The sequence below is a fragment of the Euprymna scolopes genome, chromosome 32 (assembly GCF_053919585.1).
Source record: "Euprymna scolopes isolate OS-2025 chromosome 32, ASM5391958v1, whole genome shotgun sequence".
Taxonomy (NCBI): Eukaryota; Metazoa; Mollusca; class Cephalopoda; order Sepiida; family Sepiolidae; genus Euprymna; species Euprymna scolopes.
The window spans coordinates 7,047,501-7,058,683 of NC_136513.1; positions in this window are offsets into that span (position 1 = coordinate 7,047,501).

Sequence of the window (11,183 nt, forward strand, 5' to 3'; positions counted from 1 at the left end):
AGAAGCAAATCTCTGATTTAAAAAACCATAAAGCGGGAGACCAGTACCCGCATTAAGCTGGTCTGTAGTTTAATTTGTTGCTGGCTATCTTGCTCTTGCTTGTTGCTGGATCTCAACATTCTGAACCGAGAGAGAGACTTAGCTGTCGTACAAAGCTAAGACTCTGTAACATCATATTTGTATAGATACTCCCTCAGGCATTTGGGCTCATGGATTTTAAATGTCTGAGGGAGTGGCAGTCGTCTGACAAGACGTTGCAATCATCATCATCATATATATATTTAAAAGAGTGTAGCCATCAACAATTGTGGGGTTTTCAGCCTTTTAACATATTTTTATTTTAAAATATTTTTATAACGCGTTTCAAGCTTTGTTTCGCTATCTTCAGATATTTTCGTAAAAAGCTTTTTTTAAATGAGAGTTTGAAATGTTATTTTTACATCTGCTGATACTGAATGTGTTTTTCAGAGTGATGAGGTCTCAGACATTCTGTCTCGAACAGTAAGGTTGGTAGTGTCCAGTTAACGTTGACCGGACACTACCAACCTTACTTTAACACATGAGAATTTGTTAAATATAAAATCCATTACTTTTGGAACAACCCTTGCATATAAGAAAGTTTAAAACAACAAAATTAAATTTTAAACAAGATAAATATATAATAGTATATGTAATTAGATTTTCGGCATATACATACAATAGTAAAAATAATGACACTGACTAATATTTAAAGGTAACCAATGTTTTGGTTGTCCACCGACCTTAAACTAGAGCATATTAGGATCAAAATATCGATTATATAGATGCGTTTAGGTCATCATTTTAATTTGTACGTTAACATGCTTATTATATTTTCCATGTGGCTTTTAGAAATAGCAGGTTTGTCAGCTAGCATCTGTGATATTTCTACCGGAAAATGCTGAAGAAGCTGTTCAAGCATTTTTTGTGGGGTCAACATGCAGTACTTATTTGTCATTAACTGTTTCATCCTCGCCTACTTATCCTTGTGTCATATTTATTTGTGGTGGGTTGTCGGTCTCTCAACCTAAATTATCTGCAATCGAAACTGCCGTAAATTAGACAGATAATAATAATAATAATAATAATAATAATAATAATAATAATAATAATAATACCGTTCGCCCCCAATAGACATCACCGTTCCCTCAACAGACATCACCGTTCCCCCAATAGACATCACCGTTCCCTCAACAGACATCACCGTTCCCCCAATAGACATCACCGTTCCCTCAACAGACATCACCGTTCCCCCAATAGACATCACCGTTCCCTCAACAGACATCACCGTTCCCCCAATAGTTCATCACCGTTCCCGAATAGAAAAGTGGTACCAAAGAGCCGAGAAGAGTCAAGAAGGATGGAAAGACCGAGGAGAGAACGCTGACCAGACCTCCGCTGAACAAGCGCGAAGAGAACTAGGACCTTGGGGAGGCTTAGTGCCACTCAACTTCCAGTATAAACCAATGGCCATTGTCAACGAGAAATCAGTGGTAAGAGGCTATTGCGATGATGCAAATTTATTTGCAAATGCTATCGAAGGAGGTGGAGAGAGCTAGACGTCTGGGGGACTTGTTGTCACTCAGCTTCCAGAGAACATGACAGGTTTCCAATCAGATCGTTTGTTGACTTGTGTGAAAGCTCCATGTGAGCCAATAATAAAAATATCAACGAAAAAGAAAAAGAGGAACGGAGCAAATACACAGAGCTAGCCAGAGAGCTGAAAGGGATGTGGATGATGAAGAAAATCTGGATAATACGCATAATAGTAGGAACACTGCGAATAATTCCGAAAAACCTTCCAAAAAGAATGGGAGAAATTGGAATCAGAGAAATGGTTGGAAAGATACAACGAATAACAATAATAAAAAAACAGCCGAAATATTAAGGAAAACCATTGAATAAGACACCTGCGCGGGCCAGACGAACTGCTGCAGAGGCAAAAGATGAAGAAGCGTTACATGTAACCAAGAACACTGAAGCTGCATATCTATAAGTTCTCCCTCCCTTTCCCCGTCCACTCCCATTGCCCCATCACCGCTGTCCCAAAGAGTGATACCAAATAGTCGAGAAAGATCAAGGGGAGTGGAAAGTCCGAGGAGGAAGCGCTGACCAGACCTACTTCCGAAGAGAACTAGGACCTTGTGGAGGCTTATTGCCATAAAATTTCAGTGGAGACCAATGGCCGCTGATAGCGATAAATTTATGGTAAGCGGCTATTGCGATAACGCAAATTCCTTTGCAAATGTTATCGAAAGATGTAGAGAGTACTGAAAATCTGGGGAGGCTTGTTGTCACTAAGCTTCCAGGAAACATCACAGGTTGCTTTCAAAAAGAGATCTTTGATGACCTGAGTGAAAGCTCCTTGAGAGCCAATAATAATAAATGAGAGATAAAAAGCAAAATTTACCGATAGTCCAGACTCGTTATTATGGCCCGCAAAAACGTCGAATTCCGAAGGTTGCATTTCAGTAGAGGCGAGTTCCGCGGTTCGATTAGTTAACAGAGCACAGAACAAAAAATGTGTTATGTTTTATTCAACGGCCTAAAATGTTTGCCCGCTTTTCACGAACTAAAAATGCTAGTATATATATATATATATATATATATATATATATATATATATATATATATATATATATATATATATATATATATATATATATATATACTGTCAAAAACCAAAAAAAAAAAAAAACAAGAAAGAATAACTTCATATTTGTATTTTTTCGGATAATACAATTGTTTCGACATAAATCAGACAATTTTAAATTTTATATTATTTAAAACTTTCGTAGTTACATCTCATCAGATATGATTGAAAAAATATAAAGTTTGTAGATATTTCATTCCGTTAAAACTACATCGTGTTTTTAACATGTCCACCAACTGTATATATATATATATATATATATATATATATATATATATATAAATCCCCGAAACAGTGTTTCATGGTAAACAACTGATCATCCCTCGAAAAAAAACAATTGGTATTATAGTAAATTCGAGAGAGTTGATGCAGTGATTGCAGGTGATTAAATGACTTACTGACTAGAGGGTTTTTTAACGAATGATAAAAAGAAATTTTTTGTATAGTTTTGAAGGTTAAAAACTTCAAAGACTATATATATATATATAATTATTTCCGCCTATGTAAGAATGAAGTTTCTTAACAGTTGAGCACTGTCTGTTGAGATGACTTTAGAAAAATACATATCTGCATGCAAACTTACAAACTCATGAGAATATATATATATATATGTGTGTGTGTGTGTATTGATATATATATATATATATATATATATATATATATATATATATATATATATATATATATATATATATATACCATTTGATTTTTTTTCGAAAAAATGCAAGAAAAAAAAACGCGAAAAAAATGCCAAAGAAATTTATTTTTAACTTTCATGTTTCGTTCAATTGACTGTACCTTTAAAAAATCTTCGAAAAAAATCAATCATTGACTTTTTTTCAAATAGGAAAATCTAATTTTATTTTTGAAACCAATATTTACAATAATAAGCAAATAAATTTATAAATAAACCTATTAAAAAATCCTTCTCTATGATTAGAAACTAGGCTGAAGAAATTTTATTCGTATGCTCACCAACATTAGATTTTAAATGATATTCTAAAATAAATAATATATTATTGTCAGTTTGACTGTCAAACCTGACGTTTTTTCTCATCTTAATTTTTTAGGTAACTTAAAACTTCAAGTAATTTTGATTTTATAAAAATACATATATACATGCAAACGTACCAACTCATGAGAATATACATATATATATATATATATATATATATATATATATATATATATATATATATATATATGTGTGTGTGTGTGTGTGTGTGTGTGTGTGTGTGTGTATATGTGTGTGTGTATGTGTGCGTACGTGTGTGTGTATGTAGGTGTATTAATTAAAAATAAAAACATATTTATAATTATAATTATTTCTGCTCATGTAACAATTAAGTTTCTTAACAGTTAAGCACTGTCTGTTGAGATGAATTCATAAGAATACATATCTACGTGCAAACGTACAAACTCATGAGTGTGTGTGTATATTAATCAAAAATTAAAAAAATTAAAAAATTATTTAAAATTATAATTATTTCCGCCCATTTATGAACTAAGTTTCTTAACAGTCGAGCACTGCCTGCTGGAATGAATAAGTTGATCATTTTACATGCGTGCAAGATCGGAACATTTTTGTCACTTGATTACTGTAGACCGTTTTTGTATAACGTTTATGCCTTTATAAATGTTGAATTTCACTTTAATATCGTTGTGATTTATGCTGGCCCTGTGTTTTTTTTCCTTGGTAATGGCTTACCAAGAAATGGCTTCGTTGAAGTGTTCGAATCTCATGACCGGCGGCAGTTATAACTTCTAGTACTAATGATTCCAGAAGGGCGAAACAATAGTTTCTGTAGGTATTATATATATATATATATATATATATATATATATATATATATATATATATATATATATATATGATTATATATATATAAACACACACACATATATATATATATATATATATATATATATATATATATATATATATATATATATATATATATATATATATATATAAATAAACACACACACAGACGAAAACTGGCGCGGAATATCTAATCGAGAAGATAGCGTCGTACGTAAGGAATCACGATGACAGACGTCAGCGCACTCCTTTCAGTGGCCATTTTGTCTTCTTCAAACTACCAACAATAGCTGCGCGTCAATTTTATTTGGTAATTCTGTTTATTCGGTGGCCGTTATCTCACTCATTCATTTTCTTATACATTTTGTTCTCAATTTTTTTTTTTTACAATTATTTTTCTTATTTCAGTAAATCGCTTCTTCTTTCTTACCCAACGAATGGCGCATGTCAAATCAACGCTCTTTATTGGTCGGCCATGTTTATGCAACGGCCACCAGGTGGCGTCAGAGGTTTTCTTCGTGTCTTTAACGCCAGACAACAAATCCGATTCGCGCCAAAATGTGTGAAGTCGGGGGAAAAAAACGAGAAACAAACTGTCTGCGACTTTTATTCATCTATGTATTCATTCGTTTTTTGTTTTTGATCGTAATTTTTTTTTTTTCAGATATAAACATTTCTTTTTTTAACTGGAAAAATAATAAATACAAAAATTAAAACAGCCTTAACATTCTCCAAGTGAAAGTAACGTCGCAGATGCTAAAATTATATGAAACTAGCAGAAATTCATGTTTTCTTTCTTGCAGCATATGCTTTAAGCAACCAAAACTAAGCTTCGTCCCTTCCACAATTACAAAAAAGAATAAAAAAGAAACATTCGTAACCACTGATTGCTACGAAAAGTAACACGTTATTTAAGAAATCGCCGTTGAACTTTTTCAGCAGACACCATGAGCTGGTACAAATACATTGAGGACATTGCCAAGGCTGCTGTAAAGAAGGAGTACTTTATCTCTGTACCGTGATGGTAAATTACTCTTACCTCAGAGTATCTTATACCACTGCAAAGCTACCACTCGTCTGTGCATAGAGCAATGGTGTCACGACTGTAGGAAAACTCATTCACGGAAAATTCATCCATGGAAAACTCGCCCATGGAAACCCGTCTATTTTTGCTAGGTAAGAAAACTCGTTCATTATTGAATAAATATCGATTGGAAACACATTTTATGACCATTCTTAAAGGAAATATTTTTTAAAGAGGATAAACACCCCATAATATATTTTTTTAACATATTTGTACTGGTTTACTGTTGTTTTTTTTAATTGATTTTAAGTGTTCTTTTTTTATCGGGCTTTGTAAGTTTTTGGTTGTTCAACTGATTTTAAAGCGTTTATTCATTAAAAACAAGTAGTTTCGAGAGTTACTTTTAAAAGTAACATTCGACACTACTTGATTTTTTAACTGATTAAACGCTTTTAAAATAAGTTGAACCACTGAAAACTTACACAACTAGGTAGAAAACGATCAATTAGAAAAATCAATATTATCTTTTTTAAAACAGTAAAAAAGTAAAAATATTTTTTAAAACATTATGGAGGTGTAATCTTTTTTAAAACCAATAATCTCTTCAAGAACGGTAAAAAAAATGTGCTTTCAATCAATATTTATTCAATAATGGACCAGTTTTCCTACCTAACAAAAATAGACGATTTTTATGGACGAGTTTTCCTTGGACGAGTAATAGTTAATAGTCAATGACAAAAAGTTATAACAATTAAAGTAATAGTAAACAGTTAATGAAAAGAATTATAATAATTAAAGTAAAAGTAATATTTAATAGTAAATGAAAGTAATGGCGATGAAATAAATAATTACAGGTTTTAACGATAAATAACAATGCAGCTTTATTGTAAAACTTTTATTGAAAAAAATCAAGTCAGGTAACTTGATTGTGTAGTAGAGCTGACATCTATTCAATGAAGCTGCCTTTAGCCTCAATCACCGCCTCGATACGAGCCCGGAACTGGAAGCATGCCTATTCCACACGTGCCGGTGGGAGCTCGGCGAATAGTCGCTGAATGGCAGCGATCAGGCTGGCTTTGGTGCTATAGGAGGTCATGTTGGTGATGTTCTCAACTAATGAGTAAATAAATTAGTCCAGCGGATTCAGGTCAGAGAAAAAGGAGGCAGAGAGAAAAGGATACAAAGTCCTGGCACTCCTGAAGCCAAGCCTGGGTTTCTTTAAACTTGTGGGGCGGCGCCGAGTCCTGCTGCCACACCTAGGGTGTGCCTGCAACCAAGATAAATGTTTTCACGGGCAAAATGCTTCAAAAAGGCCAAATTCCTGAAATCTTGCTTCAAAATGGCAAAATTTGTGAAATTTTGCTTTAAAAGGGCAAATTCGTGAAATTTTGCTTCAAAAAGGCCAGAATTCATGAAATTTATCTTCAAAAAGACAAAATTTGTGAAATTTTGTTTTGAAAAGGCCAATCAGGCTACCTAGACAAGAATATCAGAATAACCTCTCTTTAATGTAGACACCTTTTCAAATATCATTCTAATAATACATGATTATTGTTTTAATGATGTGAGAAAAAACTCGTAGTAGTTTCGACATTTTGCGGTTATTAACTGAATAAGGAAATCAACGAAACGTTACGTAAAAAATGGAACATTCGAAAGAAATAGGACAAAACAGAAGAACATTGCTTGTAAAATGGTGGTGGACTGAAGGAGTAAATTAAAATTTAAATTTTGTCTCATACAATGTGATTTTATTATTTGTATTGAATTATGTAGCACAATATTACTTTATTTCATTTTGGTTGGTTCAAAAAAGCAGTAACGTTCTGAAATGTCTTGCGTAGTCCGTGTTGGACGGACTTCGTACATGGTGTCTACGAACTTGCTGGTTTTAACACTCGAATTTTTAATCGACTTTTATTCTTAATCGACTTTTATTTTAACTCATCACTGAATATATATATTTTAGTTTTCATTTTTAATCCTCATTTTCGCAATCCTGTATTTTTAACACCTGATGATGATTCGTGGACGAATCGAAAGCGCTCGTAACAGCAACATGTATGGATCCTTTATTAATATTTTTGATTTTGAAACAAAAAAGACAATACGAAAAATTGAAAAATTAAAAAAAAAGAATTATAAGACAAAATGTCTCCGTTGTATTTAATAATATTTGCTTGAATATATATATATATATATATATATATATATATATATATATATATATATATATATATATATATATATATATATATTGTTTTAATAAAAAACCAAGACTTCAAAAAATGGGTTGATAACAACAAAACATGTATCCCATTGTAAGTTACAATTGTTTCAAGACTATTTAGACAAATTCAAATATTATGTTGTTTGAAAATTTTCACAAGAACAGCCTTTCTTCAGACTTGTTGAATAAAAAACAATACAACATTATAGAAAAACATTTCCCTTATAAGGAAAAAAAAACAAGCGAAACTATTTTACCTCGGTCGCATTCTTGCAAAGTATTTTTTAAAGATTTGTATATCAACCTATTTTCGTATCACTATTTAAAAAATATCATACGACATTACCACTAATTCCCTATAACCATTTAATATGTTTTATTAATACTATTCGTTGATTGCTTAAATTAGATTCCTAAATTTATTTATTTAATTTAACTTATTTTTAAATTTTTTATTTTTATTTTTTATAATCTGGTCATATCAACTAAGTTAAATCGTTACGATTCTATGTTAGTTTCGTATCCGGGAATATGCTTTGTTTATTTACAAAGTATCGGCTACCATATTTATGTGATTTAAGAAAAGTTTTAGTTTAACATTACTTTATACTTATTTCCTTCTCATTCTTGATTTAAAATTAAGGATCTCGATCTATTTTATATATTTTTTTTATTTCTATATTTTCTTTTGTTCTCTTCTATTAGGATTAACGATTATCGGATATTTTAGGTGTAGAGGGGAGATAACTCTGTAAGTTCGGAATTTTAAAGACTCCTAATAAGTACTCATAACTGTGAAATATATATTGGAATAAAAAATAATGAAAAGAAGTATTTTGCAATTGAAATGTTCCTATCCAACCTGTCCTTTATGAAAACTAATCTAACTGGTTACATTCTATTTCCACATCAGTGTCTTTCTTTGCCAATATATTTAAACGATAGTTTTGCATTGAAATTTAATGTTTCTTTATCTATTTCAATAAATATGAACGTTGTTGTTTTGTTTTGACACGAAAGTTAAGAATGAAATGTTTATTTAAATCTCCTGTTTCAAATATTATAAATAGCGAACTTCATAATTTATATTGCTAATAGTTAGTTTAATTTGTTTATCGACAAAAGAGTTTGGGAGTTGGTTGTTTATCAGGAATTGTTTTATATTTTTTAGTTCGCTGAAGAATATTTTTTTGTTTGAAAAAATCAATTTTGCGCGATGTATGAGATTTTTTATTATTGCGATTTTTTTAACGAAACGGATATTTGCTTTTGTAATTTAAGATGCAGGAATTAATGGATATAGGTTTTTAAACACGGGGGTGATGAATTCATTGTGACTGGAATGGATAAGAACGGCCAAAAACGGGATTTTTTTTATTAGTATTTCGTTCATAGGTAAAGACTGAATTAGTTTGAAATGCACTTCCAACTCATCTGTTTCTTTAATTAGAATAGAAAAATGGAACATGAAAAGTAATATGGTTTATCTTAAACATGGAAAAGTAAAGGACAAGTTGTTTTAACTGGAAAAGAAAAAGACAAGAAATTCTAGTAAAAAATATAATAAATTTATGAATTAAAATATTGCAGCATTGATTATATGATGTCATAAATTGAATTTTTAAAGTTCTTAATGCTGAAAATTTTAAGTTATAAATGTATTATATTTTTACTAGAATAACTTGTCCTTTTGTTTTGCAATTTAAACAACTAGTCCTTTACTTTTCCATGTTTAAGCTTAAACATGTTACTTTTCATGCTCGTATTTTTCTATTGTAATTCATGATTTTTCCAGGCGTGTATGCCGTTTTATCCTTCACTTGTTCTTTGTTTAATTTCAGTCTTATTTTTTGCCCCTATAAACACATATGTGATAGCACTCATCTGCTTTCAATAAAATACTCCACTTATCTCCCTTTCATGCTTTTATTCTGTCTGTTTCACGAGATACTTCCCTTTTTGCGACAGTAGACGATGAAGCGACAATGTTGCTATGGAAACCAGTTATAAAAAGCGTCGCTCACGGCCTTATATAATTTTACGATTTTGAACCCCAGAGAATTGATCATAACTTTTGTTTTACTGTACGAAAACTGAAAATTATTTTTCATAATACAGCTGAGAAGGTGTAAATGAGTGAGCGGTGAAGCTTTAAAGCAGTTCTAAATGACTAAAACTGCCTCCTGACCATATGTTCAAACACGACCGTGTTTGTGATATATTATTAGCAAGCATGAATACATCATCAACATACCTAGTGTAAATATTAGGGTTTTCTGTTGAATTGAATATTTTGTTTTCAAGATACACCATGTAAAAGTTGCTAAATGTTGCTCCTAGAACAGAACCCATAACAACTCAACTCACTTGTGTGTAGATGTTGCCCATATGGTTATAAAATAAGATTTTAATTGCGCACATTATTAATAATTTCTTTAAGATTATTGAATTTATTTTAAGTGGAGGAAGGCTTGGATTATTATGCATATTGTCAAGGATAATGTCACTTGTTTCATTTACTGGTATATTAGTAAAAAGATTTTCGACATCTGAAGTGGCTTGGGGAATCTGTATAAGTTCTTCTGTAGATTTCACGCTTCATCTGCAAGTAAATATGATGTGATGAGTTCATTGATTTATTTTTTTAGTTAACTTCGTTCAAGTCGACAGCGCTTGCTATACAAAAACGTACATATAGATCTAACTTATACAACTTTGATAAAAACATAAAAAGAAATATTCAGAGATTGGAAAAGGTAAAAAATATATGATCAAACAAAAAAATATATTAATAGGTTAATAGGAATGTATTTATTACGGGTTATATGAATATATATATATATATATATATATATATATATATATATATATATATATAGTAAGTAGTATGTTATAAAAATATATATGTCAATTAAACTACACAGACGATTCCGCGTTTCATTCTCGTGAGAAATCGTCAGGGATAAAACGGCATACACACACACACACACACACACACACACACACACACACACACACACACACACACACACACACACATATATATATATATATGAATATATTTATATATACATACACAATGCACACACACAAATGCACACACACAACACACATTAAATATATATATATGTGTGTGTGTGTGTGTGTGTGTGTGTGTGTATTCTTCAAGTAATATTAGTCTTATTCGGTATGGTAATTACCATGATGATTCAAAAACGTTGGTATTTCTCTCGCAAAAGAGAAAAACTCGTGCTGAATTTGCGAACTGCCGGCCATCATTCTTTCATCGCCATGCTAAGATTAGAAAAGAGCGGCTTAATTTGTCATGTGCGTTGGTCATTAAAATGTGTCACCGACCACACCACTTCGACCCTGGTTAGACGAACTAATTTATTTTTATTTATATTTTTTATTTTTTTGAAAGGGAGATTTAAGA